This window comes from Paramisgurnus dabryanus, chromosome 13, assembly GCF_030506205.2.
Source record: "Paramisgurnus dabryanus chromosome 13, PD_genome_1.1, whole genome shotgun sequence".
Taxonomy (NCBI): domain Eukaryota; kingdom Metazoa; phylum Chordata; class Actinopteri; order Cypriniformes; family Cobitidae; genus Paramisgurnus; species Paramisgurnus dabryanus.
In genome coordinates this window covers 33,797,753-33,823,420 of record NC_133349.1, presented here as the reverse complement: position 1 = coordinate 33,823,420, position 25,668 = coordinate 33,797,753, and the positions used below count along the sequence as shown (strand labels likewise).

The following is a 25,668-nucleotide window of genomic DNA, read 5'->3' as shown; positions in this document are numbered from 1 at the left end:
GTGAAAAAGGCAAGCGCACGTCAAAAGAGCGTTCCCTGACCGGGAATCGAACCCGGGCCGCGGCGGTGAGAGCGCCGAATCCTAGCCACTAGACCACCAGGGAGGGCACGCTGACTCTCAGACCGTGGATGCCCGGCAGACTGTGCGGAACGGAAATGGGTCTAAAGTCTCAAAGTAGTCGACAAAAAGTCACCCTGCCCCGTGTGAGGCTCGAACTCACGACCTTCAGATTATGAGACTGACGCGCTGCCTAACTGCGCCAACGAGGCACGCCCGGACCGGTGGCGCCTGGGTGGCCCCTTGCGTCTGGTTGCGTGGCATTTTGTGCGCCACCAGCGAGGAAACTCCTGCGAGCAGAGCACGACTGGGCTTCTTGCACTCTGGCTACCCACACTGAGGACCTTCTCATTCTTAACTTGTTACACGTACAGAAATAACTTCAAGGAGACACAGAGGGGCTATGTCATGCCCAGGATTCCTATCGTCTTTTAAATGGTGTCGAGAATGGCACGCCTGCCGTTGCTGGACGATCTTGGCGCACGTGCTCTCAGTCTAGATAAAACCCATGATAAATAAACACTCACATTTGACACAGCTGACAGATTAATGGAATAAAGTTACATATCCACAATGCAAAGTCCCAGTTACTCAGTGATCACGTGTTTGGCTCGTCTTTAGCCACATTATCAAAGGGAAAACTTTAATTGTGCTACAGTTGAAAGACTGTCCAATGTAAGCTGGTGACGTGTTCCACGTATTAGAATCTGTTAAAGAAAAAGCTCTGCGGCCGTTGCCTGTGGCAGTAAACTGTACTTCGCACTCACCTCTTGAAGAATTCCTCGTTTGCCTTGTGTGCTCGAGACACAATACCACCGGTTCTTTTAAGGATGTCACCGCCGTATGGTTAACAGTTGGCTACATTAGGAGGCAACTGTGAACCATAAAGCGGCAGTGAAACGTACAGAGATGACGCTTTTTCGTTAAATTGCAATGATGGCATCCATCCGCATTTGAGCAAGTATTTTCATTGCGCGTTCATGTAGAACGAGCAGGGTCTGAGAATGGCTATTCCTTTTTGTGACCCAGTTCTAATACAGTATGTGAAAGGGAGAACGGATCGTTGTATGCAAAACCACTTTGACAGGCATCCGTTACAGGGCAAATGGAGACGGGCTGCGTGTGCTTTTGGCAAATGAAAGGCTTCAGGCACATTGTTCCTCATTTCGAGAAATCCACATTCATCACCATTTCAAGGCGGTTGTGACGAAATAAATAAGAATTAAAGATGAGCTACATGAAGGAAATAAAACCGTGAGTCATTCCAAAAATTATAACGACACATCCGCCGAGGAGGAAAAACGACTCGCTCGTGGCAGCTGCGGTCGTCAGGATGGCCGAGCGGTCTAAGGCGCTGCGTTCAGGTCGCAGTCTCCTCTGGAGGCGTGGGTTCGAATCCCACTTCTGACATTCTATTGCACTTGTTGGAGCCCCCCGTGCTGTGTATTGTGGTTTCTTTCGAGGGAGCGTCCTTTTCAAAGAAGGCAGGAGGCAGGCACGCTGGGGACCACCCGGTTTCCCATTTTGGTAGAGATGAAGTTTGGCAGCTGTGCATGCCGGCCTCCAGAATCCAGCTGTCTTCTGCAAGCATGACTGCCCATGGCCCTGGCGTTGGGCCAGTGGCGCAATGGATAACGCGTCTGACTACGGATCAGAAGATTCTAGGTTCGACTCCTGGCTGGCTCGATCGTGCTTTTACTCCTTCCTCCTGCACGTTGGGTGTCTGCTGTCTGCTGTCCTGCAGAGGACGCACACCAGGCTCTGATTGCTCAGATGGCGGAGCGCAGGACTGCAGGCAGGCAAATTAGCCTGCCGACCTTAGGTCGGTGGCCCGGAGGCAGTGGACCTTTGCCTCTTGGAGGTGCTACGATCCTTGCCTTCGAAGCCAGCTTTGCGCATAACCCGGCCGGTGAAAAAGGCAAGCGCACGTCAAAAGAGCGTTCCCTGACCGGGAATCGAACCCGGGCCGCGGCGGTGAGAGCGCCGAATCCTAGCCACTAGACCACCAGGGAGGGCACGCTGACTCTCAGACCGTGGATGCCCGGCAGACTGTGCGGAACGGAAATGGGTCTAAAGTCTCAAAGTAGTCGACAAAAAGTCACCCTGCCCCGTGTGAGGCTCGAACTCACGACCTTCAGATTATGAGACTGACGCGCTGCCTAACTGCGCCAACGAGGCACGCCCGGACCGGTGGCGCCTGGGTGGCCCCTTGCGTCTGGTTGCGTGGCATTTTGTGCGCCACCAGCGAGGAAACTCCTGCGAGCAGAGCACGACTGGGCTTCTTGCACTCTGGCTACCCACACTGAGGACCTTCTCATTCTTAACTTGTTACACGTACAGAAATAACTTCAAGGAGACACAGAGGGGCTATGTCATGCCCAGGATTCCTATCGTCTTTTAAATGGTGTCGAGAATGGCACGCCTGCCGTTGCTGGACGATCTTGGCGCACGTGCTCTCAGTCTAGATAAAACCCATGATAAATAAACACTCACATTTGACACAGCTGACAGATTAATGGAATAAAGTTACATATCCACAATGCAAAGTCCCAGTTACTCAGTGATCACGTGTTTGGCTCGTCTTTAGCCACATTATCAAAGGGAAAACTTTAATTGTGCTACAGTTGAAAGACTGTCCAATGTAAGCTGGTGACGTGTTCCACGTATTAGAATCTGTTAAAGAAAAAGCTCTGCGGCCGTTGCCTGTGGCAGTAAACTGGACTTCGCACTCACCTCTTGAAGAATTCCTCGTTTGCCTTGTGTGCTCGAGACACAATACCACCGGTTCTTTTAAGGATGTCACCGCCGTATGGTTAACAGTTGGCTACATTAGGAGGCAACTGTGAACCATAAAGCGGCAGTGAAACGTACAGAGATGACGCTTTTTCGTTAAATTGCAATGATGGCATCCATCCGCATTTGAGCAAGTATTTTCATTGCGCGTTCATGTAGAACGAGCAGGGTCTGAGAATGGCTATTCCTTTTTGTGACCCAGTTCTAATACAGTATGTGAAAGGGAGAACGGATCGTTGTATGCAAAACCACTTTGACAGGCATCCGTTACAGGGCAAATGGAGACGGGCTGCGTGTGCTTTTGGCAAATGAAAGGCTTCAGGCACATTGTTCCTCATTTCGAGAAATCCACATTCATCACCATTTCAAGGCGGTTGTGACGAAATAAATAAGAATTAAAGATGAGCTACATGACGGAAATAAAACCGTGAGTCATTCCAAAAATTATAACGACACATCCGCCGAGGAGGAAAAACGACTCGCTCGTGGCAGCTGCGGTCGTCAGGATGGCCGAGCGGTCTAAGGCGCTGCGTTCAGGTCGCAGTCTCCTCTGGAGGCGTGGGTTCGAATCCCACTTCTGACATTCTATTGCACTTGTTGGAGCCCCCCGTGCTGTGTATTGTGGTTTCTTTCGAGGGAGCGTCCTTTTCAAAGAAGGCAGGAGGCAGGCACGCTGGGGACCACCCGGTTTCCCATTTTGGTAGAGATGAAGTTTGGCAGCTGTGCATGCCGGCCTCCAGAATCCAGCTGTCTTCTGCAAGCATGACTGCCCATGGCCCTGGCGTTGGGCCAGTGGCGCAATGGATAACGCGTCTGACTACGGATCAGAAGATTCTAGGTTCGACTCCTGGCTGGCTCGATCGTGCTTTTACTCCTTCCTCCTGCACGTTGGGTGTCTGCTGTCCTGCGTCAACATGCCTCAGTAGAGCAGAGGACGCACACCAGGCTCTGATTGCTCAGATGGCGGAGCGCAGGACTGCAGGCAGGCAAATTAGCCTGCCGACCTTAGGTCGGTGGCCCGGAGGCAGTGGACCTTTGCCTCTTGGAGGTGCTGCGATCCTTGCCTTCGAAGCCAGCTTTGCGCATAACCCGGCCGGTGAAAAAGGCAAGCGCACGTCAAAAGAGCGTTCCCTGACCGGGAATCGAACCCGGGCCGCGGCGGTGAGAGCGCCGAATCCTAGCCACTAGACCACCAGGGAGGGCACGCTGACTCTCAGACCGTGGATGCCCGGCAGACTGTGCGGAACGGAAATGGGTCTAAAGTCTCAAAGTAGTCGACAAAAAGTCACCCTGCCCCGTGTGAGGCTCGAACTCACGACCTTCAGATTATGAGACTGACGCGCTGCCTAACTGCGCCAACGAGGCACGCCCGGACCGGTGGCGCCTGGGTGGCCCCTTGCGTCTGGTTGCGTGGCATTTTGTGCGCCACCAGCGAGGAAACTCCTGCGAGCAGAGCACGACTGGGCTTCTTGCACTCTGGCTACCCACACTGAGGACCTTCTCATTCTTAACTTGTTACACGTACAGAAATAACTTCAAGGAGACACAGAGGGGCTATGTCATGCCCAGGATTCCTATCGTCTTTTAAATGGTGTCGAGAATGGCACGCCTGCCGTTGCTGGACGATCTTGGCGCACGTGCTCTCAGTCTAGATAAAACCCATGATAAATAAACACTCACATTTGACACAGCTGACAGATTAATGGAATAAAGTTACATATCCACAATGCAAAGTCCCAGTTACTCAGTGATCACGTGTTTGGCTCGTCTTTAGCCACATTATCAAAGGGAAAACTTTAATTGTGCTACAGTTGAAAGACTGTCCAATGTAAGCTGGTGACGTGTTCCACGTATTAGAATCTGTTAAAGAAAAAGCTCTGCGGCCGTTGCCTGTGGCAGTAAACTGTACTTCGCACTCACCTCTTGAAGAATTCCTCGTTTGCCTTGTGTGCTCGAGACACAATACCACCGGTTCTTTTAAGGATGTCACCGCCGTATGGTTAACAGTTGGCTACATTAGGAGGCAACTGTGAACCATAAAGCGGCAGTGAAACGTACAGAGATGACGCTTTTTCGTTAAATTGCAATGATGGCATCCATCCGCATTTGAGCAAGTATTTTCATTGCGCGTTCATGTAGAACGAGCAGGGTCTGAGAATGGCTATTCCTTTTTGTGACCCAGTTCTAATACAGTATGTGAAAGGGAGAACGGATCGTTGTATGCAAAACCACTTTGACAGGCATCCGTTACAGGGCAAATGGAGACGGGCTGCGTGTGCTTTTGGCAAATGAAAGGCTTCAGGCACATTGTTCCTCATTTCGAGAAATCCACATTCATCACCATTTCAAGGCGGTTGTGACGAAATAAATAAGAATTAAAGATGAGCTACATGAAGGAAATAAAACCGTGAGTCATTCCAAAAATTATAACGACACATCCGTCGAGGAGGAAAAACGACTCGCTCGTGGCAGCTGCGGTCGTCAGGATGGCCGAGCGGTCTAAGGCGCTGCGTTCAGGTCGCAGTCTCCTCTGGAGGCGTGGGTTCGAATCCCACTTCTGACATTCTATTGCACTTGTTGGAGCCCCCCGTGCTGTGTATTGTGGTTTCTTTCGAGGGAGCGTCCTTTTCAAAGAAGGCAGGAGGCAGGCACGCTGGGGACCACCCGGTTTCCCATTTTGGTAGAGATGAAGTTTGGCAGCTGTGCATGCCGGCCTCCAGAATCCAGCTGTCTTCTGCAAGCATGACTGCCCATGGCCCTGGCGTTGGGCCAGTGGCGCAATGGATAACGCGTCTGACTACGGATCAGAAGATTCTAGGTTCGACTCCTGGCTGGCTCGATCGTGCTTTTACTCCTTCCTCCTGCACGTTGGGTGTCTGCTGTCCTGCGTCAACATGCCTCAGTAGAGCAGAGGACGCACACCAGGCTCTGATTGCTCAGATGGCGGAGCGCAGGACTGCAGGCAGGCAAATTAGCCTGCCGACCTTAGGTCGGTGGCCCGGAGGCAGTGGACCTTTGCCTCTTGGAGGTGCTGCGATCCTTGCCTTCGAAGCCAGCTTTGCGCATAACCCGGCCGGTGAAAAAGGCAAGCGCACGTCAAAAGAGCGTTCCCTGACCGGGAATCGAACCCGGGCCGCGGCGGTGAGAGCGCCGAATCCTAGCCACTAGACCACCAGGGAGGGCACGCTGACTCTCAGACCGTGGATGCCCGGCAGACTGTGCGGAACGGAAATGGGTCTAAAGTCTCAAAGTAGTCGACAAAAAGTCACCCTGCCCCGTGTGAGGCTCGAACTCACGACCTTCAGATTATGAGACTGACGCGCTGCCTAACTGCGCCAACGAGGCACGCCCGGACCGGTGGCGCCTGGGTGGCCCCTTGCGTCTGGTTGCGTGGCATTTTGTGCGCCACCAGCGAGGAAACTCCTGCGAGCAGAGCACGACTGGGCTTCTTGCACTCTGGCTACCCACACTGAGGACCTTCTCATTCTTAACTTGTTACACGTACAGAAATAACTTCAAGGAGACACAGAGGGGCTATGTCATGCCCAGGATTCCTATCGTCTTTTAAATGGTGTCGAGAATGGCACGCCTGCCGTTGCTGGACGATCTTGGCGCACGTGCTCTCAGTCTAGATAAAACCCATGATAAATAAACACTCACATTTGACACAGCTGACAGATTAATGGAATAAAGTTACATATCCACAATGCAAAGTCCCAGTTACTCAGTGATCACGTGTTTGGCTCGTCTTTAGCCACATAATCAAAGGGAAAACTTTAATTGTGCTACAGTTGAAAGACTGTCCAATGTAAGCTGGTGACGTGTTCCACGTATTAGAATCTGTTAAAGAAAAAGCTCTGCGGCCGTTGCCTGTGGCAGTAAACTGTACTTCGCACTCACCTCTTGAAGAATTCCTCGTTTGCCTTGTGTGCTCGAGACACAATACCACCGGTTCTTTTAAGGATGTCACCGCCGTATGGTTAACAGTTGGCTACATTAGGAGGCAACTGTGAACCATAAAGCGGCAGTGAAACGTACAGAGATGACGCTTTTTCGTTAAATTGCAATGATGGCATCCATCCGCATTTGAGCAAGTATTTTCATTGCGCGTTCATGTAGAACGAGCAGGGTCTGAGAATGGCTATTCCTTTTTGTGACCCAGTTCTAATACAGTATGTGAAAGGGAGAACGGATCGTTGTATGCAAAACCACTTTGACAGGCATCCGTTACAGGGCAAATGGAGACGGGCTGCGTGTGCTTTTGGCAAATGAAAGGCTTCAGGCACATTGTTCCTCATTTCGAGAAATCCACATTCATCACCATTTCAAGGCGGTTGTGACGAAATAAATAAGAATTAAAGATGAGCTACATGAAGGAAATAAAACCGTGAGTCATTCCAAAAATTATAACGACACATCCGCCGAGGAGGAAAAACGACTCGCTCGTGGCAGCTGCTGTCGTCAGGATGGCCGAGCGGTCTAAGGCGCTGCGTTCAGGTCGCAGTCTCCTCTGGAGGCGTGGGTTCGAATCCCACTTCTGACATTCTATTGCCCTTGTTGAAGCCCCCCGTGCTGTGTATTGTGGTTTCTTTCGAGGGAGCGTCCTTTTCAAAGAAGGCAGGAGGCAGGCACGCTGGGGACCACCCGGTTTCCCATTTTGGTAGAGATGAAGTTTGGCAGCTGTGCATGCCGGCCTCCAGAATCCAGCTGTCTTCTGCAAGCATGACTGCCCATGGCCCTGGCGTTGGGCCAGTGGCGCAATGGATAACGCGTCTGACTACGGATCAGAAGATTCTAGGTTCGACTCCTGGCTGGCTCGATCGTGCTTTTACTCCTTCCTCCTGCACGTTGGGTGTCTGCTGTCCTGCGTCAACATGCCTCAGTAGAGCAGAGGACGCACACCAGGCACTGATTGCTCAGATGGCGGAGCGCAGGACTGCAGGCAGGCAAATTAGCCTGCCGACCTTAGGTCGGTGGCCCGGAGGCAGTGGACCTTTGCCTCTTGGAGGTGCTGCGATCCTTGCCTTCGAAGCCAGCTTTGCGCATAACCCGGCCGGTGAAAAAGGCAAGCGCACGTCAAAAGAGCGTTCCCTGACCGGGAATCGAACCCGGGCCGCGGCGGTGAGAGCGCCGAATCCTAGCCACTAGACCACCAGGGAGGGCACGCTGACTCTCAGACCGTGGATGCCCGGCAGACTGTGCGGAACGGAAATGGGTCTAAAGTCTCAAAGTAGTCGACAAAAAGTCACCCTGCCCCGTGTGAGGCTCGAACTCACGACCTTCAGATTATGAGACTGACGCGCTGCCTAACTGCGCCAACGAGGCACGCCCGGACCGGTGGCGCCTGGGTGGCCCCTTGCGTCTGGTTGCGTGGCATTTTGTGCGCCACCAGCGAGGAAACTCCTGCGAGCAGAGCACGACTGGGCTTCTTGCACTCTGGCTACCCACACTGAGGACCTTCTCATTCTTAACTTGTTACACGTACAGAAATAACTTCAAGGAGACACAGAGGGGCTATGTCATGCCCAGGATTCCTATCGTCTTTTAAATGGTGTCGAGAATGGCACGCCTGCCGTTGCTGGACGATCTTGGCGCACGTGCTCTCAGTCTAGATAAAACCCATGATAAATAAACACTCACATTTGACACAGCTGACAGATTAATGGAATAAAGTTACATATCCACAATGCAAAGTCCCAGTTACTCAGTGATCACGTGTTTGGCTCGTCTTTAGCCACATTATCAAAGGGAAAACTTTAATTGTGCTACAGTTGAAAGACTGTCCAATGTAAGCTGGTGACGTGTTCCACGTATTAGAATCTGTTAAAGAAAAAGCTCTGCGGCCGTTGCCTGTGGCAGTAAACTGTACTTCGCACTCACCTCTTGAAGAATTCCTCGTTTGCCTTGTGTGCTCGAGACACAATACCACCGGTTCTTTTAAGGATGTCACCGCCGTATGGTTAACAGTTGGCTACATTAGGAGGCAACTGTGAACCATAAAGCGGCAGTGAAACGTACAGAGATGACGCTTTTTCGTTAAATTGCAATGATGGCATCCATCCGCATTTGAGCAAGTATTTTCATTGCGCGTTCATGTAGAACGAGCAGGGTCTGAGAATGGCTATTCCTTTTTGTGACCCAGTTCTAATACAGTATGTGAAAGGGAGAACGGATCGTTGTATGCAAAACCACTTTGACAGGCATCCGTTACAGGGCAAATGGAGACGGGCTGCGTGTGCTTTTGGCAAATGAAAGGCTTCAGGCACATTGTTCCTCATTTCGAGAAATCCACATTCATCACCATTTCAAGGCGGTTGTGACGAAATAAATAAGAATTAAAGATGAGCTACATGAAGGAAATAAAACCGTGAGTCATTCCAAAAATTATAACGACACATCCGCCGAGGAGGAAAAACGACTCGCTCGTGGCAGCTGCGGTCGTCAGGATGGCCGAGCGGTCTAAGGCGCTGCGTTCAGGTCGCAGTCTCCTCTGGAGGCGTGGGTTCGAATCCCACTTCTGACATTCTATTGCACTTGTTGGAGCCCCCCGTGCTGTGTATTGTGGTTTCTTTCGAGGGAGCGTCCTTTTCAAAGAAGGCAGGAGGCAGGCACGCTGGGGACCACCCGGTTTCCCATTTTGGTAGAGATGAAGTTTGGCAGCTGTGCATGCCGGCCTCCAGAATCCAGCTGTCTTCTGCAAGCATGACTGCCCATGGCCCTGGCGTTGGGCCAGTGGCGCAATGGATAACGCGTCTGACTACGGATCAGAAGATTCTAGGTTCGACTCCTGGCTGGCTCGATCGTGCTTTTACTCCTTCCTCCTGCACGTTGGGTGTCTGCTGTCTGCTGTCCTGCAGAGGACGCACACCAGGCTCTGATTGCTCAGATGGCGGAGCGCAGGACTGCAGGCAGGCAAATTAGCCTGCCGACCTTAGGTCGGTGGCCCGGAGGCAGTGGACCTTTGCCTCTTGGAGGTGCTACGATCCTTGCCTTCGAAGCCAGCTTTGCGCATAACCCGGCCGGTGAAAAAGGCAAGCGCACGTCAAAAGAGCGTTCCCTGACCGGGAATCGAACCCGGGCCGCGGCGGTGAGAGCGCCGAATCCTAGCCACTAGACCACCAGGGAGGGCACGCTGACTCTCAGACCGTGGATGCCCGGCAGACTGTGCGGAACGGAAATGGGTCTAAAGTCTCAAAGTAGTCGACAAAAAGTCACCCTGCCCCGTGTGAGGCTCGAACTCACGACCTTCAGATTATGAGACTGACGCGCTGCCTAACTGCGCCAACGAGGCACGCCCGGACCGGTGGCGCCTGGGTGGCCCCTTGCGTCTGGTTGCGTGGCATTTTGTGCGCCACCAGCGAGGAAACTCCTGCGAGCAGAGCACGACTGGGCTTCTTGCACTCTGGCTACCCACACTGAGGACCTTCTCATTCTTAACTTGTTACACGTACAGAAATAACTTCAAGGAGACACAGAGGGGCTATGTCATGCCCAGGATTCCTATCGTCTTTTAAATGGTGTCGAGAATGGCACGCCTGCCGTTGCTGGACGATCTTGGCGCACGTGCTCTCAGTCTAGATAAAACCCATGATAAATAAACACTCACATTTGACACAGCTGACAGATTAATGGAATAAAGTTACATATCCACAATGCAAAGTCCCAGTTACTCAGTGATCACGTGTTTGGCTCGTCTTTAGCCACATTATCAAAGGGAAAACTTTAATTGTGCTACAGTTGAAAGACTGTCCAATGTAAGCTGGTGACGTGTTCCACGTATTAGAATCTGTTAAAGAAAAAGCTCTGCGGCCGTTGCCTGTGGCAGTAAACTGGACTTCGCACTCACCTCTTGAAGAATTCCTCGTTTGCCTTGTGTGCTCGAGACACAATACCACCGGTTCTTTTAAGGATGTCACCGCCGTATGGTTAACAGTTGGCTACATTAGGAGGCAACTGTGAACCATAAAGCGGCAGTGAAACGTACAGAGATGACGCTTTTTCGTTAAATTGCAATGATGGCATCCATCCGCATTTGAGCAAGTATTTTCATTGCGCGTTCATGTAGAACGAGCAGGGTCTGAGAATGGCTATTCCTTTTTGTGACCCAGTTCTAATACAGTATGTGAAAGGGAGAACGGATCGTTGTATGCAAAACCACTTTGACAGGCATCCGTTACAGGGCAAATGGAGACGGGCTGCGTGTGCTTTTGGCAAATGAAAGGCTTCAGGCACATTGTTCCTCATTTCGAGAAATCCACATTCATCACCATTTCAAGGCGGTTGTGACGAAATAAATAAGAATTAAAGATGAGCTACATGACGGAAATAAAACCGTGAGTCATTCCAAAAATTATAACGACACATCCGCCGAGGAGGAAAAACGACTCGCTCGTGGCAGCTGCGGTCGTCAGGATGGCCGAGCGGTCTAAGGCGCTGCGTTCAGGTCGCAGTCTCCTCTGGAGGCGTGGGTTCGAATCCCACTTCTGACATTCTATTGCACTTGTTGGAGCCCCCCGTGCTGTGTATTGTGGTTTCTTTCGAGGGAGCGTCCTTTTCAAAGAAGGCAGGAGGCAGGCACGCTGGGGACCACCCGGTTTCCCATTTTGGTAGAGATGAAGTTTGGCAGCTGTGCATGCCGGCCTCCAGAATCCAGCTGTCTTCTGCAAGCATGACTGCCCATGGCCCTGGCGTTGGGCCAGTGGCGCAATGGATAACGCGTCTGACTACGGATCAGAAGATTCTAGGTTCGACTCCTGGCTGGCTCGATCGTGCTTTTACTCCTTCCTCCTGCACGTTGGGTGTCTGCTGTCCTGCGTCAACATGCCTCAGTAGAGCAGAGGACGCACACCAGGCTCTGATTGCTCAGATGGCGGAGCGCAGGACTGCAGGCAGGCAAATTAGCCTGCCGACCTTAGGTCGGTGGCCCGGAGGCAGTGGACCTTTGCCTCTTGGAGGTGCTGCGATCCTTGCCTTCGAAGCCAGCTTTGCGCATAACCGGGCCGGTGAAAAAGGCAAGCGCACGTCAAAAGAGCGTTCCCTGACCGGGAATCGAACCCGGGCCGCGGCGGTGAGAGCGCCGAATCCTAGCCACTAGACCACCAGGGAGGGCACGCTGACTCTCAGACCGTGGATGCCCGGCAGACTGTGCGGAACGGAAATGGGTCTAAAGTCTCAAAGTAGTCGACAAAAAGTCACCCTGCCCCGTGTGAGGCTCGAACTCACGACCTTCAGATTATGAGACTGACGCGCTGCCTAACTGCGCCAACGAGGCACGCCCGGACCGGTGGCGCCTGGGTGGCCCCTTGCGTCTGGTTGCGTGGCATTTTGTGCGCCACCAGCGAGGAAACTCCTGCGAGCAGAGCACGACTGGGCTTCTTGCACTCTGGCTACCCACACTGAGGACCTTCTCATTCTTAACTTGTTACACGTACAGAAATAACTTCAAGGAGACACAGAGGGGCTATGTCATGCCCAGGATTCCTATCGTCTTTTAAATGGTGTCGAGAATGGCACGCCTGCCGTTGCTGGACGATCTTGGCGCACGTGCTCTCAGTCTAGATAAAACCCATGATAAATAAACACTCACATTTGACACAGCTGACAGATTAATGGAATAAAGTTACATATCCACAATGCAAAGTCCCAGTTACTCAGTGATCACGTGTTTGGCTCGTCTTTAGCCACATAATCAAAGGGAAAACTTTAATTGTGCTACAGTTGAAAGACTGTCCAATGTAAGCTGGTGACGTGTTCCACGTATTAGAATCTGTTAAAGAAAAAGCTCTGCGGCCGTTGCCTGTGGCAGTAAACTGTACTTCGCACTCACCTCTTGAAGAATTCCTCGTTTGCCTTGTGTGCTCGAGACACAATACCACCGGTTCTTTTAAGGATGTCACCGCCGTATGGTTAACAGTTGGCTACATTAGGAGGCAACTGTGAACCATAAAGCGGCAGTGAAACGTACAGAGATGACGCTTTTTCGTTAAATTGCAATGATGGCATCCATCCGCATTTGAGCAAGTATTTTCATTGCGCGTTCATGTAGAACGAGCAGGGTCTGAGAATGGCTATTCCTTTTTGTGACCCAGTTCTAATACAGTATGTGAAAGGGAGAACGGATCGTTGTATGCAAAACCACTTTGACAGGCATCCGTTACAGGGCAAATGGAGACGGGCTGCGTGTGCTTTTGGCAAATGAAAGGCTTCAGGCACATTGTTCCTCATTTCGAGAAATCCACATTCATCACCATTTCAAGGCGGTTGTGACGAAATAAATAAGAATTAAAGATGAGCTACATGAAGGAAATAAAACCGTGAGTCATTCCAAAAATTATAACGACACATCCGCCGAGGAGGAAAAACGACTCGCTCGTGGCAGCTGCGGTCGTCAGGATGGCCGAGCGGTCTAAGGCGCTGCGTTCAGGTCGCAGTCTCCTCTGGAGGCGTGGGTTCGAATCCCACTTCTGACATTCTATTGCCCTTGTTGAAGCCCCCCGTGCTGTGTATTGTGGTTTCTTTCGAGGGAGCGTCCTTTTCAAAGAAGGCAGGAGGCAGGCACGCTGGGGACCACCCGGTTTCCCATTTTGGTAGAGATGAAGTTTGGCAGCTGTGCATGCCGGCCTCCAGAATCCAGCTGTCTTCTGCAAGCATGACTGCCCATGGCCCTGGCGTTGGGCCAGTGGCGCAATGGATAACGCGTCTGACTACGGATCAGAAGATTCTAGGTTCGACTCCTGGCTGGCTCGATCGTGCTTTTACTCCTTCCTCCTGCACGTTGGGTGTCTGCTGTCCTGCGTCAACATGCCTCAGTAGAGCAGAGGACGCACACCAGGCACTGATTGCTCAGATGGCGGAGCGCAGGACTGCAGGCAGGCAAATTAGCCTGCCGACCTTAGGTCGGTGGCCCGGAGGCAGTGGACCTTTGCCTCTTGGAGGTGCTGCGATCCTTGCCTTCGAAGCCAGCTTTGCGCATAACCCGGCCGGTGAAAAAGGCAAGCGCACGTCAAAAGAGCGTTCCCTGACCGGGAATCGAACCCGGGCCGCGGCGGTGAGAGCGCCGAATCCTAGCCACTAGACCACCAGGGAGGGCACGCTGACTCTCAGACCGTGGATGCCCGGCAGACTGTGCGGAACGGAAATGGGTCTAAAGTCTCAAAGTAGTCGACAAAAAGTCACCCTGCCCCGTGTGAGGCTCGAACTCACGACCTTCAGATTATGAGACTGACGCGCTGCCTAACTGCGCCAACGAGGCACGCCCGGACCGGTGGCGCCTGGGTGGCCCCTTGCGTCTGGTTGCGTGGCATTTTGTGCGCCACCAGCGAGGAAACTCCTGCGAGCAGAGCACGACTGGGCTTCTTGCACTCTGGCTACCCACACTGAGGACCTTCTCATTCTTAACTTGTTACACGTACAGAAATAACTTCAAGGAGACACAGAGGGGCTATGTCATGCCCAGGATTCCTATCGTCTTTTAAATGGTGTCGAGAATGGCACGCCTGCCGTTGCTGGACGATCTTGGCGCACGTGCTCTCAGTCTAGATAAAACCCATGATAAATAAACACTCACATTTGACACAGCTGACAGATTAATGGAATAAAGTTACATATCCACAATGCAAAGTCCCAGTTACTCAGTGATCACGTGTTTGGCTCGTCTTTAGCCACATTATCAAAGGGAAAACTTTAATTGTGCTACAGTTGAAAGACTGTCCAATGTAAGCTGGTGACGTGTTCCACGTATTAGAATCTGTTAAAGAAAAAGCTCTGCGGCCGTTGCCTGTGGCAGTAAACTGGACTTCGCACTCACCTCTTGAAGAATTCCTCGTTTGCCTTGTGTGCTCGAGACACAATACCACCGGTTCTTTTAAGGATGTCACCGCCGTATGGTTAACAGTTGGCTACATTAGGAGGCAACTGTGAACCATAAAGCGGCAGTGAAACGTACAGAGATGACGCTTTTTCGTTAAATTGCAATGATGGCATCCATCCGCATTTGAGCAAGTATTTTCATTGCGCGTTCATGTAGAACGAGCAGGGTCTGAGAATGGCTATTCCTTTTTGTGACCCAGTTCTAATACAGTATGTGAAAGGGAGAACGGATCGTTGTATGCAAAACCACTTTGACAGGCATCCGTTACAGGGCAAATGGAGACGGGCTGCGTGTGCTTTTGGCAAATGAAAGGCTTCAGGCACATTGTTCCTCATTTCGAGAAATCCACATTCATCACCATTTCAAGGCGGTTGTGACGAAATAAATAAGAATTAAAGATGAGCTACATGACGGAAATAAAACCGTGAGTCATTCCAAAAATTATAACGACACATCCGCCGAGGAGGAAAAACGACTCGCTCGTGGCAGCTGCGGTCGTCAGGATGGCCGAGCGGTCTAAGGCGCTGCGTTCAGGTCGCAGTCTCCTCTGGAGGCGTGGGTTCGAATCCCACTTCTGACATTCTATTGCACTTGTTGGAGCCCCCCGTGCTGTGTATTGTGGTTTCTTTCGAGGGAGCGTCCTTTTCAAAGAAGGCAGGAGGCAGGCACGCTGGGGACCACCCGGTTTCCCATTTTGGTAGAGATGAAGTTTGGCAGCTGTGCATGCCGGCCTCCAGAATCCAGCTGTCTTCTGCAAGCATGACTGCCCATGGCCCTGGCGTTGGGCCAGTGGCGCAATGGATAACGCGTCTGACTACGGATCAGAAGATTCTAGGTTCGACTCCTGGCTGGCTCGATCGTGCTTTTACTCCTTCCTCCTGCACGTTGGGTGTCTGCTGTCCTGCGTCAACATGCCTCAGTAGAGCAGAGGACGCACACCAGGCTCTGATTGCTCAGATGGCGGAGCGCAGGACTGCAGGCAGGCAAATTAGCCTGCCGACCTTAGGTCGGTGGCCCGGAGGCAGTGGACCTTTGCCTCTTGGAGGTGCTGCGATCCTTGCCTTCGAAGCCAGCTTTGCGCATAACCCGGCCGGTGAAAAAGGCAAGCGCACGTCAAAAGAGCGTTCCCTGACCGGGAATCGAACCCGGGCCGCGGCGGTGAGAGCGCCGAATCCTAGCCACTAGACCACCAGGGAGGGCACGCTGACTCTCAGACCGTGGATGCCCGGCAGACTGTGCGGAACGGAAATGGGTCTAAAGTCTCAAAGTAGTCGACAAAAAGTCACCCTGCCCCGTGTGAGGCTCGAACTCACGACCTTCAGATTATGAGACTGACGCGCTGCCTAACTGCGCCAACGAGGCACGCCCGGACCGGTGGCGCCTGGGTGGCCCCTTGCGTCTGGTTGCGTGGCATTTTGTGCGCCACCAGCGAGGAAACTCCTGCGAGCAGAGCACGACTGGGCTTCTTGCACTTTGGCTACCCACACTGAGGACCTTCTCATTCTTAACTTGTTACACGTACAGAAATAACTTCAAGGAGACACAGAGGGGCTATGTCATGCCCAGGATTCCTATCGTCTTTTAAATGGTGTCGAGAATGGCACGCCTGCCGTTGCTGGACGATCTTGGCGCACGTGCTCTCAGTCTAGATAAAACCCATGATAAATAAACACTTACATTTGACACATTTGACACAGCTGACAGATTAATGGAATAACGTTACATATCCACAATGCAAAGTCCCAGTTACTCAGTGATCACGTGTTTGGCTCGTCTTTAGCCACATTATCAAAGGGAAAACTTTAATTGTGCTACAGTTGAAAGACTGTCCAATGTAAGCTGGTGACGTGTTCCACGTATTAGAATCTGTTAAAGAAAAAGCTCTGCGGCCGTTGCCTGTGGCAGTAAACTGTACTTCGCACTCACCTCTTGAAGAATTCCTCGTTTGCCTTGTGTGCTCGAGACACAACACCACCGGTTCTTTTAAGGATGTCACCGCCGTATGGTTAACAGTTGGCTACATTAGGAGGCAACTGTGAACCATAAAGCGGCAGTGAAACGTACAGAGATGACGCTTTTTCGTTAAATTGCAATGATGGCATCCATCCGCATTTGAGCAAGTATTTTCATTGCGCGTTCATGTAGAACGAGCAGGGTCTGAGAATGGCTATTCCTTTTTGTGACCCAGTTCTAATACAGTATGTGAAAGGGAGAACGGATCGTTGTATGCAAAACCACTTTGACAGACATCCGTTACAGGGCAAATGGAGACGGGCTGCGTGTGCTTTTGGCAAATGAAAGGCTTCAGGCACATTGTTCCTCATTTCGAGAAATCCACATTCATCACCATTTCAAGGCGGTTGTGACGAAATAAATAAGAATTAAAGATGAGCTACATGAAGGAAATAAAACCGTGAGTCATTCCAAAAATTATAACGACACATCCGCCGAGGAGGAAAAACGACTCGCTCGTGGCAGCTGCGGTCGTCAGGATGGCCGAGTGGTCTAAGGCGCTGCGTTCAGGTCGCAGTCTCCTCTGGAGGCGTGGGTTCGAATCCCACTTCTGACATTCTATTGCCCTTGTTGGAGCCCCCCGTGCTGTGTATTGTGGTTTCTTTCGAGGGAGCGTCCTTTTCAAAGAAGGCAGGAGGCAGGCACGCTGGGGACCACCCGGTTTCCCATTTTGGTAGAGATGAAGTTTGGCAGCTGTGCATGCCGGCCTCCAAAATCCAGCTGTCTTCTGCAAGCATGACTGCCCATGGCCCTGGCGTTGGGCCAGTGGCGCAATGGATAACGCGTCTGACTACGGATCAGAAGATTCTAGGTTCGACTCCTGGCTGGCTCGATCGTGCTTTTACTCCTTCCTCCTGCACGTTGGGTGTCTGCTGTCCTGCGTCAACATGCCTCAGTAGAGCAGAGGACGCACACCAGGCTCTGATTGCTCAGATGGCGGAGCGCAGGACTGCAGGCAGGCAAATTAGCCTGCCGACCTTAGGTCGGTGGCCCGGAGGCAGTGGACCTTTGCCTCTTGGAGGTGCTGCGATCCTTGCCTTCGAAGCCAGCTTTGCGCATAACCCGGCCGGTGAAAAAGGCAAGCGCACGTCAAAAGAGCGTTCCCTGACCGGGAATCGAACCCGGGCCGCGGCGGTGAGAGCGCCGAATCCTAGCCACTAGACCACCAGGGAGGGCACGCTGACTCTCAGACCGTGGATGCCCGGCAGACTGTGCGGAACGGAAATGGGTCTAAAGTCTCAAAGTAGTCGACAAAAAGTCACCCTGCCCCGTGTGAGGCTCGAACTCACGACCTTCAGATTATGAGACTGACGCGCTGCCTAACTGCGCCAACGAGGCACGCCCGGACCGGTGGCGCCTGGGTGGCCCCTTGCGTCTGGTTGCGTGGCATTTTGTGCGCCACCAGCGAGGAAACTCCTGCGAGCAGAGCACGACTGGGCTTCTTGCACTCTGGCTACCCACACTGAGGACCTTCTCATTCTTAACTTGTTACACGTACAGAAATAACTTCAAGGAGACACAGAGGGGCTATGTCATGCCCAGGATTCCTATCGTCTTTTAAATGGTGTCGAGAATGGCACGCCTGCCGTTGCTGGACGATCTTGGCGCACGTGCTCTCAGTCTAGATAAAACCCATGATAAATAAACACTCACATTTGACACAGCTGACAGATTAATGGAATAAAGTTACATATCCACAATGCAAAGTCCCAGTTACTCAGTGATCACGTGTTTGGCTCGTCTTTAGCCACATTATCAAAGGGAAAACTTTAATTGTGCTACAGTTGAAAGACTGTCCAATGTAAGCTGGTGACGTGTTCCACGTATTAGAATCTGTTAAAGAAAAAGCTCTGCGGCCGTTGCCTGTGGCAGTAAACTGGACTTCGCACTCACCTCTTGAAGAATTCCTCGTTTGCCTTGTGTGCTCGAGACACAATACCACCGGTTCTTTTAAGGATGTCACCGCCGTATGGTTAACAGTTGGCTACATTAGGAGGCAACTGTGAACCATAAAGCGGCAGTGAAACGTACAGAGATGACGCTTTTTCGTTAAATTGCAATGATGGCATCCATCCGCATTTGAGCAAGTATTTTCATTGCGCGTTCATGTAGAACGAGCAGGGTCTGAGAATGGCTATTCCTTTTTGTGACCCAGTTCTAATACAGTATGTGAAAGGGAGAACGGATCGTTGTATGCAAAACCACTTTGACAGGCATCCGTTACAGGGCAAATGGAGACGGGCTGCGTGTGCTTTTGGCAAATGAAAGGCTTCAGGCACATTGTTCCTCATTTCGAGAAATCCACATTCATCACCATTTCAAGGCGGTTGTGACGAAATAAATAAGAATTAAAGATGAGCTACATGACGGAAATAAAACCGTGAGTCATTCCAAAAATTATAACGACACATCCGCCGAGGAGGAAAAACGACTCGCTCGTGGCAGCTGCGGTCGTCAGGATGGCCGAGCGGTCTAAGGCGCTGCGTTCAGGTCGCAGTCTCCTCTGGAGGCGTGGGTTCGAATCCCACTTCTGACATTCTATTGCACTTGTTGGAGCCCCCCGTGCTGTGTATTGTGGTTTCTTTCGAGGGAGCGTCCTTTTCAAAGAAGGCAGGAGGCAGGCACGCTGGGGACCACCCGGTTTCCCATTTTGGTAGAGATGAAGTTTGGCAGCTGTGCATGCCGGCCTCCAGAATCCAGCTGTCTTCTGCAAGCATGACTGCCCATGGCCCTGGCGTTGGGCCAGTGGCGCAATGGATAACGCGTCTGACTACGGATCAGAAGATTCTAGGTTCGACTCCTGGCTGGCTCGATCGTGCTTTTACTCCTTCCTCCTGCACGTTGGGTGTCTGCTGTCCTGCGTCAACATGCCTCAGTAGAGCAGAGGACGCACACCAGGCTCTGATTGCTCAGATGGCGGAGCGCAGGACTGCAGGCAGGCAAATTAGCCTGCCGACCTTAGGTCGGTGGCCCGGAGGCAGTGGACCTTTGCCTCTTGGAGGTGCTGCGATCCTTGCCTTCGAAGCCAGCTTTGCGCATAACCCGGCCGGTGAAAAAGGCAAGCGCACGTCAAAAGAGCGTTCCCTGACCGGGAATCGAACCCGGGCCGCGGCGGTGAGAGCGCCGAATCCTAGCCACTAGACCACCAGGGAGGGCACGCTGACTCTCAGACCGTGGATGCCCGGCAGACTGTGCGGAACGGAAATGGGTCTAAAGTCTCAAAGTAGTCGACAAAAAGTCACCCTGCCCCGTGTGAGGCTCGAACTCACGACCTTCAGATTATGAGACTGACGCGCTGCCTAACTGCGCCAACGAGGCACGCCCGGACCGGTGGCGCCTGGGTGGCCCCTTGCGTCTGGTTGCGTGGCATTTTGTGCGCCACCAGCGAGGAAACTCCTGCGAGCAGAGCACGACTGGGCTTCTTGCACTCTGGCTACCCACACTGAGGACCTTCTCATTCTTAACTTGTTACACGTACAGAAATAACTTCAAGGAGACACAGAGGGGCTATGTCATGCCCAGGATTCCTATCGTCTTTTAAATGGTGTCGAGAATGGCACGCCTGCCGTTGCTGGACGATCTTGGCGCACGTGCTCTCAGTCTAGATAAAACCCATGATAAATAAACACTTACATTTGACACATTTGACACAGCTGACAGATTAATGGAATAACGTTACATATCCACAATGCAAAGTCCCAGTTACTCAGTGATCACGTGTTTGGCTCGTCTTTAGCCACATTATCAAAGGGAAAACTTTAATTGTGCTACAGTTGAAAGACTGTCCAATGTAAGCTGGTGACGTGTTCCACGTATTAGAATCTGTTAAAGAAAAAGCTCTGCGGCCGTTGCCTGTGGCAGTAAACTGTACTTCGCACTCACCTCTTGAAGAATTCCTCGTTTGCCTTGTGTGCTCGAGACACAACACCACCGGTTCTTTTAAGGATGTCACCGCCGTATGGTTAACAGTTGGCTACATTAGGAGGCAACTGTGAACCATAAAGCGGCAGTGAAACGTACAGAGATGACGCTTTTTCGTTAAATTGCAATGATGGCATCCATCCGCATTTGAGCAAGTATTTTCATTGCGCGTTCATGTAGAACGAGCAGGGTCTGAGAATGGCTATTCCTTTTTGTGACCCAGTTCTAATACAGTATGTGAAAGGGAGAACGGATCGTTGTATGCAAAACCACTTTGACAGACATCCGTTACAGGGCAAATGGAGACGGGCTGCGTGTGCTTTTGGCAAATGAAAGGCTTCAGGCACATTGTTCCTCATTTCGAGAAATCCACATTCATCACCATTTCAAGGCGGTTGTGACGAAATAAATAAGAATTAAAGATGAGCTACATGAAGGAAATAAAACCGTGAGTCATTCCAAAAATTATAACGACACATCCGCCGAGGAGGAAAAACGACTCGCTCGTGGCAGCTGCGGTCGTCAGGATGGCCGAGTGGTCTAAGGCGCTGCGTTCAGGTCGCAGTCTCCTCTGGAGGCGTGGGTTCGAATCCCACTTCTGACATTCTATTGCCCTTGTTGGAGCCCCCCGTGCTGTGTATTGTGGTTTCTTTCGAGGGAGCGTCCTTTTCAAAGAAGGCAGGAGGCAGGCACGCTGGGGACCACCCGGTTTCCCATTTTGGTAGAGATGAAGTTTGGCAGCTGTGCATGCCGGCCTCCAAAATCCAGCTGTCTTCTGCAAGCATGACTGCCCATGGCCCTGGCGTTGGGCCAGTGGCGCAATGGATAACGCGTCTGACTACGGATCAGAAGATTCTAGGTTCGACTCCTGGCTGGCTCGATCGTGCTTTTACTCCTTCCTCCTGCACGTTGGGTGTCTGCTGTCCTGCGTCAACATGCCTCAGTAGAGCAGAGGACGCACACCAGGCTCTGATTGCTCAGATGGCGGAGCGCAGGACTGCAGGCAGGCAAATTAGCCTGCCGACCTTAGGTCGGTGGCCCGGAGGCAGTGGACCTTTGCCTCTTGGAGGTGCTGCGATCCTTGCCTTCGAAGCCAGCTTTGCGCATAACCCGGCCGGTGAAAAAGGCAAGCGCACGTCAAAAGAGCGTTCCCTGACCGGGAATCGAACCCGGGCCGCGGCGGTGAGAGCGCCGAATCCTAGCCACTAGACCACCAGGGAGGGCACGCTGACTCTCAGACCGTGGATGCCCGGCAGACTGTGCGGAACGGAAATGGGTCTAAAGTCTCAAAGTAGTCGACAAAAAGTCACCCTGCCCCGTGTGAGGCTCGAACTCACGACCTTCAGATTATGAGACTGACGCGCTGCCTAACTGCGCCAACGAGGCACGCCCGGACCGGTGGCGCCTGGGTGGCCCCTTGCGTCTGGTTGCGTGGCATTTTGTGCGCCACCAGCGAGGAAACTCCTGCGAGCAGAGCACGACTGGGCTTCTTGCACTCTGGCTACCCACACTGAGGACCTTCTCATTCTTAACTTGTTACACGTACAGAAATAACTTCAAGGAGACACAGAGGGGCTATGTCATGCCCAGGATTCCTATCGTCTTTTAAATGGTGTCGAGAATGGCACGCCTGCCGTTGCTGGACGATCTTGGCGCACGTGCTCTCAGTCTAGATAAAACCCATGATAAATAAACACTTACATTTGACACATTTGACACAGCTGACAGATTAATGGAATAACGTTACATATCCACAATGCAAAGTCCCAGTTACTCAGTGATCACGTGTTTGGCTCGTCTTTAGCCACATTATCAAAGGGAAAACTTTAATTGTGCTACAGTTGAAAGACTGTCCAATGTAAGCTGGTGACGTGTTCCACGTATTAGAATCTGTTAAAGAAAAAGCTCTGCGGCCGTTGCCTGTGGCAGTAAACTGTACTTCGCACTCACCTCTTGAAGAATTCCTCGTTTGCCTTGTGTGCTCGAGACACAACACCACCGGTTCTTTTAAGGATGTCACCGCCGTATGGTTAACAGTTGGCTACATTAGGAGGCAACTGTGAACCATAAAGCGGCAGTGAAACGTACAGAGATGACGCTTTTTCGTTAAATTGCAATGATGGCATCCATCCGCATTTGAGCAAGTATTTTCATTGCGCGTTCATGTAGAACGAGCAGGGTCTGAGAATGGCTATTCCTTTTTGTGACCCAGTTCTAATACAGTATGTGAAAGGGAGAACGGATCGTTGTATGCAAAACCACTTTGACAGACATCCGTTACAGGGCAAATGGAGACGGGCTGCGTGTGCTTTTGGCAAATGAAAGGCTTCAGGCACATTGTTCCTCATTTCGAGAAATCCACATTCATCACCATTTCAAGGCGGTTGTGACGAAATAAATAAGAATTAAAGATGAGCTACATGAAGGAAATAAAACCGTGAGTCATTCCAAAAATTATAACGACACATCCGCCGAGGAGGAAAAACGACTCGCTCGTGGCAGCTGCGGTCGTCAGGATGGCCGAGTGGTCTAAGGCGCTGCGTTCAGGTCGCAGTCTCCTCTGGAGGCGTGGGTTCGAATCCCACTTCTGACATTCTATTGCCCTTGTTGGAGCACCCCGTGCTGTGTATTGTGGTTTCTTTCGAGGGAGCGTCCTTTTCAAAGAAGGCAGGAGGCAGGCACGCTGGGGACCACCCGGTTTCCCATTTTGGTAGAGATGAAGTTTGGCAGCTGTGCATGCCGGCCTCCAAAATCCAGCTGTCTTCTGCAAGCATGACTGCCCATGGCCCTGGCGTTGGGCCAGTGGCGCAATGGATAACGCGTCTGACTACGGATCAGAAGATTCTAGGTTCGACTCCTGGCTGGCTCGATCGTGCTTTTACTCCTTCCTCCTGCACGTTGGGTGTCTGCTGTCCTGCGTCAACATGCCTCAGTAGAGCAGAGGACGCACACCAGGCTCTGATTGCTCAGATGGCGGAGCGCAGGACTGCAGGCAGGCAAATTAGCCTGCCGACCTTAGGTCGGTGGCCCGGAGGCAGTGGACCTTTGCCTCTTGGAGGTGCTGCGATCCTTGCCTTCGAAGCCAGCTTTGCGCATAACCCGGCCGGTGAAAAAGGCAAGCGCACGTCAAAAGAGCGTTCCCTGACCGGGAATCGAACCCGGGCCGCGGCGGTGAGAGCGCCGAATCCTAGCCACTAGACCACCAGGGAGGGCACGCTGACTCTCAGACCGTGGATGCCCGGCAGACTGTGCGGAACGGAAATGGGTCTAAAGTCTCAAAGTAGTCGACAAAAAGTCACCCTGCCCCGTGTGAGGCTCGAACTCACGACCTTCAGATTATGAGACTGACGCGCTGCCTAACTGCGCCAACGAGGCACGCCCGGACCGGTGGCGCCTGGGTGGCCCCTTGCGTCTGGTTGCGTGGCATTTTGTGCGCCACCAGCGAGGAAACTCCTGCGAGCAGAGCACGACTGGGCTTCTTGCACTCTGGCTACCCACACTGAGGACCTTCTCATTCTTAACTTGTTACACGTACAGAAATAACTTCAAGGAGACACAGAGGGGCTATGTCATGCCCAGGATTCCTATCGTCTTTTAAATGGTGTCGAGAATGGCACGCCTGCCGTTGCTGGACGATCTTGGCGCACGTGCTCTCAGTCTAGATAAAACCCATGATAAATAAACACTTACATTTGACACATTTGACACAGCTGACAGATTAATGGAATAACGTTACATATCCACAATGCAAAGTCCCAGTTACTCAGTGATCACGTGTTTGGCTCGTCTTTAGCCACATTATCAAAGGGAAAACTTTAATTGTGCTACAGTTGAAAGACTGTCCAATGTAAGCTGGTGACGTGTTCCACGTATTAGAATCTGTTAAAGAAAAAGCTCTGCGGCCGTTGCCTGTGGCAGTAAACTGTACTTCGCACTCACCTCTTGAAGAATTCCTCGTTTGCCTTGTGTGCTCGAGACACAACACCACCGGTTCTTTTAAGGATGTCACCGCCGTATGGTTAACAGTTGGCTACATTAGGAGGCAACTGTGAACCATAAAGCGGCAGTGAAACGTACAGAGATGACGCTTTTTCGTTAAATTGCAATGATGGCATCCATCCGCATTTGAGCAAGTATTTTCATTGCGCGTTCATGTAGAACGAGCAGGGTCTGAGAATGGCTATTCCTTTTTGTGACCCAGTTCTAATACAGTATGTGAAAGGGAGAACGGATCGTTGTATGCAAAACCACTTTGACAGACATCCGTTACAGGGCAAATGGAGACGGGCTGCGTGTGCTTTTGGCAAATGAAAGGCTTCAGGCACATTGTTCCTCATTTCGAGAAATCCACATTCATCACCATTTCAAGGCGGTTGTGACGAAATAAATAAGAATTAAAGATGAGCTACATGAAGGAAATAAAACCGTGAGTCATTCCAAAAATTATAACGACACATCCGCCGAGGAGGAAAAACGACTCGCTCGTGGCAGCTGCGGTCGTCAGGATGGCCGAGCGGTCTAAGGCGCTGCGTTCAGGTCGCAGTCTCCTCTGGAGGCGTGGGTTCGAATCCCACTTCTGACATTCTATTGCCCTTGTTGGAGCCCCCCGTGCTGTGTATTGTGGTTTCTTTCGAGGGAGCGTCCTTTTCAAAGAAGGCAGGAGGCAGGCACGCTGGGGACCACCCGGTTTCCCATTTTGGTAGAGATGAAGTTTGGCAGCTGTGCATGCCGGCCTCCAGAATCCAGCTGTCTTCTGCAAGCATGACTGCCCATGGCCCTGGCGTTGGGCCAGTGGCGCAATGGATAACGCGTCTGACTACGGATCAGAAGATTCTAGGTTCGACTCCTGGCTGGCTCGATCGTGCTTTTACTCCTTCCTCCTGCACGTTGGGTGTCTGCTGTCCTGCGTCAACATGCCTCAGTAGAGCAGAGGACGCACACCAGGCTCTGATTGCTCAGATGGCGGAGCGCAGGACTGCAGGCAGGCAAATTAGCCTGCCGACCTTAGGTCGGTG

General features: G+C 51.8%; 52 non-coding genes across 52 annotated transcripts; 26 read left to right on the top strand and 26 right to left on the bottom strand.

The window, feature by feature from the left end:
• Positions 1-31: 31 nt before the first annotated feature.
• Positions 32-103, bottom strand: trnae-cuc (transfer RNA glutamic acid (anticodon CUC)). Its single transcript has one exon. It is a non-coding gene; the product is annotated as a tRNA-Glu (tRNA).
• A 92-nt stretch (positions 104-195) lies between these two features.
• trnam-cau (transfer RNA methionine (anticodon CAU)) lies at positions 196-269 on the bottom strand. Its single transcript has one exon. It is a non-coding gene; the product is annotated as a tRNA-Met (tRNA).
• A 1,115-nt stretch (positions 270-1,384) lies between these two features.
• On the top strand, positions 1,385-1,467 carry trnal-cag (transfer RNA leucine (anticodon CAG)). Its single transcript has one exon. It is a non-coding gene; the product is annotated as a tRNA-Leu (tRNA).
• A 203-nt stretch (positions 1,468-1,670) lies between these two features.
• On the top strand, positions 1,671-1,743 carry trnar-acg (transfer RNA arginine (anticodon ACG)). Its single transcript has one exon. It is a non-coding gene; the product is annotated as a tRNA-Arg (tRNA).
• Positions 1,744-1,997: 254 nt separating this feature from the next.
• Positions 1,998-2,069, bottom strand: trnae-cuc (transfer RNA glutamic acid (anticodon CUC)). The gene has a single exon. It is a non-coding gene; the product is annotated as a tRNA-Glu (tRNA).
• A 92-nt stretch (positions 2,070-2,161) lies between these two features.
• Positions 2,162-2,235, bottom strand: trnam-cau (transfer RNA methionine (anticodon CAU)). Its single transcript has one exon. It is a non-coding gene; the product is annotated as a tRNA-Met (tRNA).
• Positions 2,236-3,350: 1,115 nt separating this feature from the next.
• On the top strand, positions 3,351-3,433 carry trnal-cag (transfer RNA leucine (anticodon CAG)). The gene has a single exon. It is a non-coding gene; the product is annotated as a tRNA-Leu (tRNA).
• Positions 3,434-3,636: 203 nt separating this feature from the next.
• On the top strand, positions 3,637-3,709 carry trnar-acg (transfer RNA arginine (anticodon ACG)). The gene has a single exon. It is a non-coding gene; the product is annotated as a tRNA-Arg (tRNA).
• A 268-nt stretch (positions 3,710-3,977) lies between these two features.
• On the bottom strand, positions 3,978-4,049 carry trnae-cuc (transfer RNA glutamic acid (anticodon CUC)). Its single transcript has one exon. It is a non-coding gene; the product is annotated as a tRNA-Glu (tRNA).
• A 92-nt stretch (positions 4,050-4,141) lies between these two features.
• trnam-cau (transfer RNA methionine (anticodon CAU)) lies at positions 4,142-4,215 on the bottom strand. The gene has a single exon. It is a non-coding gene; the product is annotated as a tRNA-Met (tRNA).
• A 1,115-nt stretch (positions 4,216-5,330) lies between these two features.
• On the top strand, positions 5,331-5,413 carry trnal-cag (transfer RNA leucine (anticodon CAG)). The gene has a single exon. It is a non-coding gene; the product is annotated as a tRNA-Leu (tRNA).
• Positions 5,414-5,616: 203 nt separating this feature from the next.
• Positions 5,617-5,689, top strand: trnar-acg (transfer RNA arginine (anticodon ACG)). The gene has a single exon. It is a non-coding gene; the product is annotated as a tRNA-Arg (tRNA).
• Positions 5,690-5,957: 268 nt separating this feature from the next.
• Positions 5,958-6,029, bottom strand: trnae-cuc (transfer RNA glutamic acid (anticodon CUC)). The gene has a single exon. It is a non-coding gene; the product is annotated as a tRNA-Glu (tRNA).
• A 92-nt stretch (positions 6,030-6,121) lies between these two features.
• On the bottom strand, positions 6,122-6,195 carry trnam-cau (transfer RNA methionine (anticodon CAU)). The gene has a single exon. It is a non-coding gene; the product is annotated as a tRNA-Met (tRNA).
• A 1,115-nt stretch (positions 6,196-7,310) lies between these two features.
• trnal-cag (transfer RNA leucine (anticodon CAG)) lies at positions 7,311-7,393 on the top strand. Its single transcript has one exon. It is a non-coding gene; the product is annotated as a tRNA-Leu (tRNA).
• A 203-nt stretch (positions 7,394-7,596) lies between these two features.
• On the top strand, positions 7,597-7,669 carry trnar-acg (transfer RNA arginine (anticodon ACG)). The gene has a single exon. It is a non-coding gene; the product is annotated as a tRNA-Arg (tRNA).
• A 268-nt stretch (positions 7,670-7,937) lies between these two features.
• Positions 7,938-8,009, bottom strand: trnae-cuc (transfer RNA glutamic acid (anticodon CUC)). The gene has a single exon. It is a non-coding gene; the product is annotated as a tRNA-Glu (tRNA).
• A 92-nt stretch (positions 8,010-8,101) lies between these two features.
• On the bottom strand, positions 8,102-8,175 carry trnam-cau (transfer RNA methionine (anticodon CAU)). The gene has a single exon. It is a non-coding gene; the product is annotated as a tRNA-Met (tRNA).
• Positions 8,176-9,290: 1,115 nt separating this feature from the next.
• trnal-cag (transfer RNA leucine (anticodon CAG)) lies at positions 9,291-9,373 on the top strand. The gene has a single exon. It is a non-coding gene; the product is annotated as a tRNA-Leu (tRNA).
• A 203-nt stretch (positions 9,374-9,576) lies between these two features.
• trnar-acg (transfer RNA arginine (anticodon ACG)) lies at positions 9,577-9,649 on the top strand. Its single transcript has one exon. It is a non-coding gene; the product is annotated as a tRNA-Arg (tRNA).
• Positions 9,650-9,903: 254 nt separating this feature from the next.
• Positions 9,904-9,975, bottom strand: trnae-cuc (transfer RNA glutamic acid (anticodon CUC)). The gene has a single exon. It is a non-coding gene; the product is annotated as a tRNA-Glu (tRNA).
• A 92-nt stretch (positions 9,976-10,067) lies between these two features.
• trnam-cau (transfer RNA methionine (anticodon CAU)) lies at positions 10,068-10,141 on the bottom strand. Its single transcript has one exon. It is a non-coding gene; the product is annotated as a tRNA-Met (tRNA).
• A 1,115-nt stretch (positions 10,142-11,256) lies between these two features.
• On the top strand, positions 11,257-11,339 carry trnal-cag (transfer RNA leucine (anticodon CAG)). The gene has a single exon. It is a non-coding gene; the product is annotated as a tRNA-Leu (tRNA).
• Positions 11,340-11,542: 203 nt separating this feature from the next.
• On the top strand, positions 11,543-11,615 carry trnar-acg (transfer RNA arginine (anticodon ACG)). Its single transcript has one exon. It is a non-coding gene; the product is annotated as a tRNA-Arg (tRNA).
• Positions 11,616-11,883: 268 nt separating this feature from the next.
• trnae-cuc (transfer RNA glutamic acid (anticodon CUC)) lies at positions 11,884-11,955 on the bottom strand. Its single transcript has one exon. It is a non-coding gene; the product is annotated as a tRNA-Glu (tRNA).
• Positions 11,956-12,047: 92 nt separating this feature from the next.
• Positions 12,048-12,121, bottom strand: trnam-cau (transfer RNA methionine (anticodon CAU)). The gene has a single exon. It is a non-coding gene; the product is annotated as a tRNA-Met (tRNA).
• A 1,115-nt stretch (positions 12,122-13,236) lies between these two features.
• Positions 13,237-13,319, top strand: trnal-cag (transfer RNA leucine (anticodon CAG)). The gene has a single exon. It is a non-coding gene; the product is annotated as a tRNA-Leu (tRNA).
• A 203-nt stretch (positions 13,320-13,522) lies between these two features.
• trnar-acg (transfer RNA arginine (anticodon ACG)) lies at positions 13,523-13,595 on the top strand. Its single transcript has one exon. It is a non-coding gene; the product is annotated as a tRNA-Arg (tRNA).
• A 268-nt stretch (positions 13,596-13,863) lies between these two features.
• trnae-cuc (transfer RNA glutamic acid (anticodon CUC)) lies at positions 13,864-13,935 on the bottom strand. The gene has a single exon. It is a non-coding gene; the product is annotated as a tRNA-Glu (tRNA).
• Positions 13,936-14,027: 92 nt separating this feature from the next.
• trnam-cau (transfer RNA methionine (anticodon CAU)) lies at positions 14,028-14,101 on the bottom strand. Its single transcript has one exon. It is a non-coding gene; the product is annotated as a tRNA-Met (tRNA).
• Positions 14,102-15,216: 1,115 nt separating this feature from the next.
• Positions 15,217-15,299, top strand: trnal-cag (transfer RNA leucine (anticodon CAG)). Its single transcript has one exon. It is a non-coding gene; the product is annotated as a tRNA-Leu (tRNA).
• A 203-nt stretch (positions 15,300-15,502) lies between these two features.
• trnar-acg (transfer RNA arginine (anticodon ACG)) lies at positions 15,503-15,575 on the top strand. The gene has a single exon. It is a non-coding gene; the product is annotated as a tRNA-Arg (tRNA).
• Positions 15,576-15,843: 268 nt separating this feature from the next.
• On the bottom strand, positions 15,844-15,915 carry trnae-cuc (transfer RNA glutamic acid (anticodon CUC)). The gene has a single exon. It is a non-coding gene; the product is annotated as a tRNA-Glu (tRNA).
• A 92-nt stretch (positions 15,916-16,007) lies between these two features.
• Positions 16,008-16,081, bottom strand: trnam-cau (transfer RNA methionine (anticodon CAU)). Its single transcript has one exon. It is a non-coding gene; the product is annotated as a tRNA-Met (tRNA).
• A 1,124-nt stretch (positions 16,082-17,205) lies between these two features.
• Positions 17,206-17,288, top strand: trnal-cag (transfer RNA leucine (anticodon CAG)). Its single transcript has one exon. It is a non-coding gene; the product is annotated as a tRNA-Leu (tRNA).
• A 203-nt stretch (positions 17,289-17,491) lies between these two features.
• Positions 17,492-17,564, top strand: trnar-acg (transfer RNA arginine (anticodon ACG)). Its single transcript has one exon. It is a non-coding gene; the product is annotated as a tRNA-Arg (tRNA).
• Positions 17,565-17,832: 268 nt separating this feature from the next.
• On the bottom strand, positions 17,833-17,904 carry trnae-cuc (transfer RNA glutamic acid (anticodon CUC)). The gene has a single exon. It is a non-coding gene; the product is annotated as a tRNA-Glu (tRNA).
• A 92-nt stretch (positions 17,905-17,996) lies between these two features.
• On the bottom strand, positions 17,997-18,070 carry trnam-cau (transfer RNA methionine (anticodon CAU)). Its single transcript has one exon. It is a non-coding gene; the product is annotated as a tRNA-Met (tRNA).
• A 1,115-nt stretch (positions 18,071-19,185) lies between these two features.
• Positions 19,186-19,268, top strand: trnal-cag (transfer RNA leucine (anticodon CAG)). Its single transcript has one exon. It is a non-coding gene; the product is annotated as a tRNA-Leu (tRNA).
• Positions 19,269-19,471: 203 nt separating this feature from the next.
• On the top strand, positions 19,472-19,544 carry trnar-acg (transfer RNA arginine (anticodon ACG)). Its single transcript has one exon. It is a non-coding gene; the product is annotated as a tRNA-Arg (tRNA).
• Positions 19,545-19,812: 268 nt separating this feature from the next.
• On the bottom strand, positions 19,813-19,884 carry trnae-cuc (transfer RNA glutamic acid (anticodon CUC)). The gene has a single exon. It is a non-coding gene; the product is annotated as a tRNA-Glu (tRNA).
• A 92-nt stretch (positions 19,885-19,976) lies between these two features.
• trnam-cau (transfer RNA methionine (anticodon CAU)) lies at positions 19,977-20,050 on the bottom strand. Its single transcript has one exon. It is a non-coding gene; the product is annotated as a tRNA-Met (tRNA).
• Positions 20,051-21,174: 1,124 nt separating this feature from the next.
• Positions 21,175-21,257, top strand: trnal-cag (transfer RNA leucine (anticodon CAG)). The gene has a single exon. It is a non-coding gene; the product is annotated as a tRNA-Leu (tRNA).
• Positions 21,258-21,460: 203 nt separating this feature from the next.
• On the top strand, positions 21,461-21,533 carry trnar-acg (transfer RNA arginine (anticodon ACG)). The gene has a single exon. It is a non-coding gene; the product is annotated as a tRNA-Arg (tRNA).
• Positions 21,534-21,801: 268 nt separating this feature from the next.
• trnae-cuc (transfer RNA glutamic acid (anticodon CUC)) lies at positions 21,802-21,873 on the bottom strand. Its single transcript has one exon. It is a non-coding gene; the product is annotated as a tRNA-Glu (tRNA).
• Positions 21,874-21,965: 92 nt separating this feature from the next.
• trnam-cau (transfer RNA methionine (anticodon CAU)) lies at positions 21,966-22,039 on the bottom strand. The gene has a single exon. It is a non-coding gene; the product is annotated as a tRNA-Met (tRNA).
• Positions 22,040-23,163: 1,124 nt separating this feature from the next.
• Positions 23,164-23,246, top strand: trnal-cag (transfer RNA leucine (anticodon CAG)). Its single transcript has one exon. It is a non-coding gene; the product is annotated as a tRNA-Leu (tRNA).
• A 203-nt stretch (positions 23,247-23,449) lies between these two features.
• trnar-acg (transfer RNA arginine (anticodon ACG)) lies at positions 23,450-23,522 on the top strand. The gene has a single exon. It is a non-coding gene; the product is annotated as a tRNA-Arg (tRNA).
• Positions 23,523-23,790: 268 nt separating this feature from the next.
• Positions 23,791-23,862, bottom strand: trnae-cuc (transfer RNA glutamic acid (anticodon CUC)). Its single transcript has one exon. It is a non-coding gene; the product is annotated as a tRNA-Glu (tRNA).
• Positions 23,863-23,954: 92 nt separating this feature from the next.
• trnam-cau (transfer RNA methionine (anticodon CAU)) lies at positions 23,955-24,028 on the bottom strand. The gene has a single exon. It is a non-coding gene; the product is annotated as a tRNA-Met (tRNA).
• A 1,124-nt stretch (positions 24,029-25,152) lies between these two features.
• On the top strand, positions 25,153-25,235 carry trnal-cag (transfer RNA leucine (anticodon CAG)). The gene has a single exon. It is a non-coding gene; the product is annotated as a tRNA-Leu (tRNA).
• A 203-nt stretch (positions 25,236-25,438) lies between these two features.
• Positions 25,439-25,511, top strand: trnar-acg (transfer RNA arginine (anticodon ACG)). The gene has a single exon. It is a non-coding gene; the product is annotated as a tRNA-Arg (tRNA).
• The last annotated feature ends 157 nt before the right edge of the window (positions 25,512-25,668 follow it).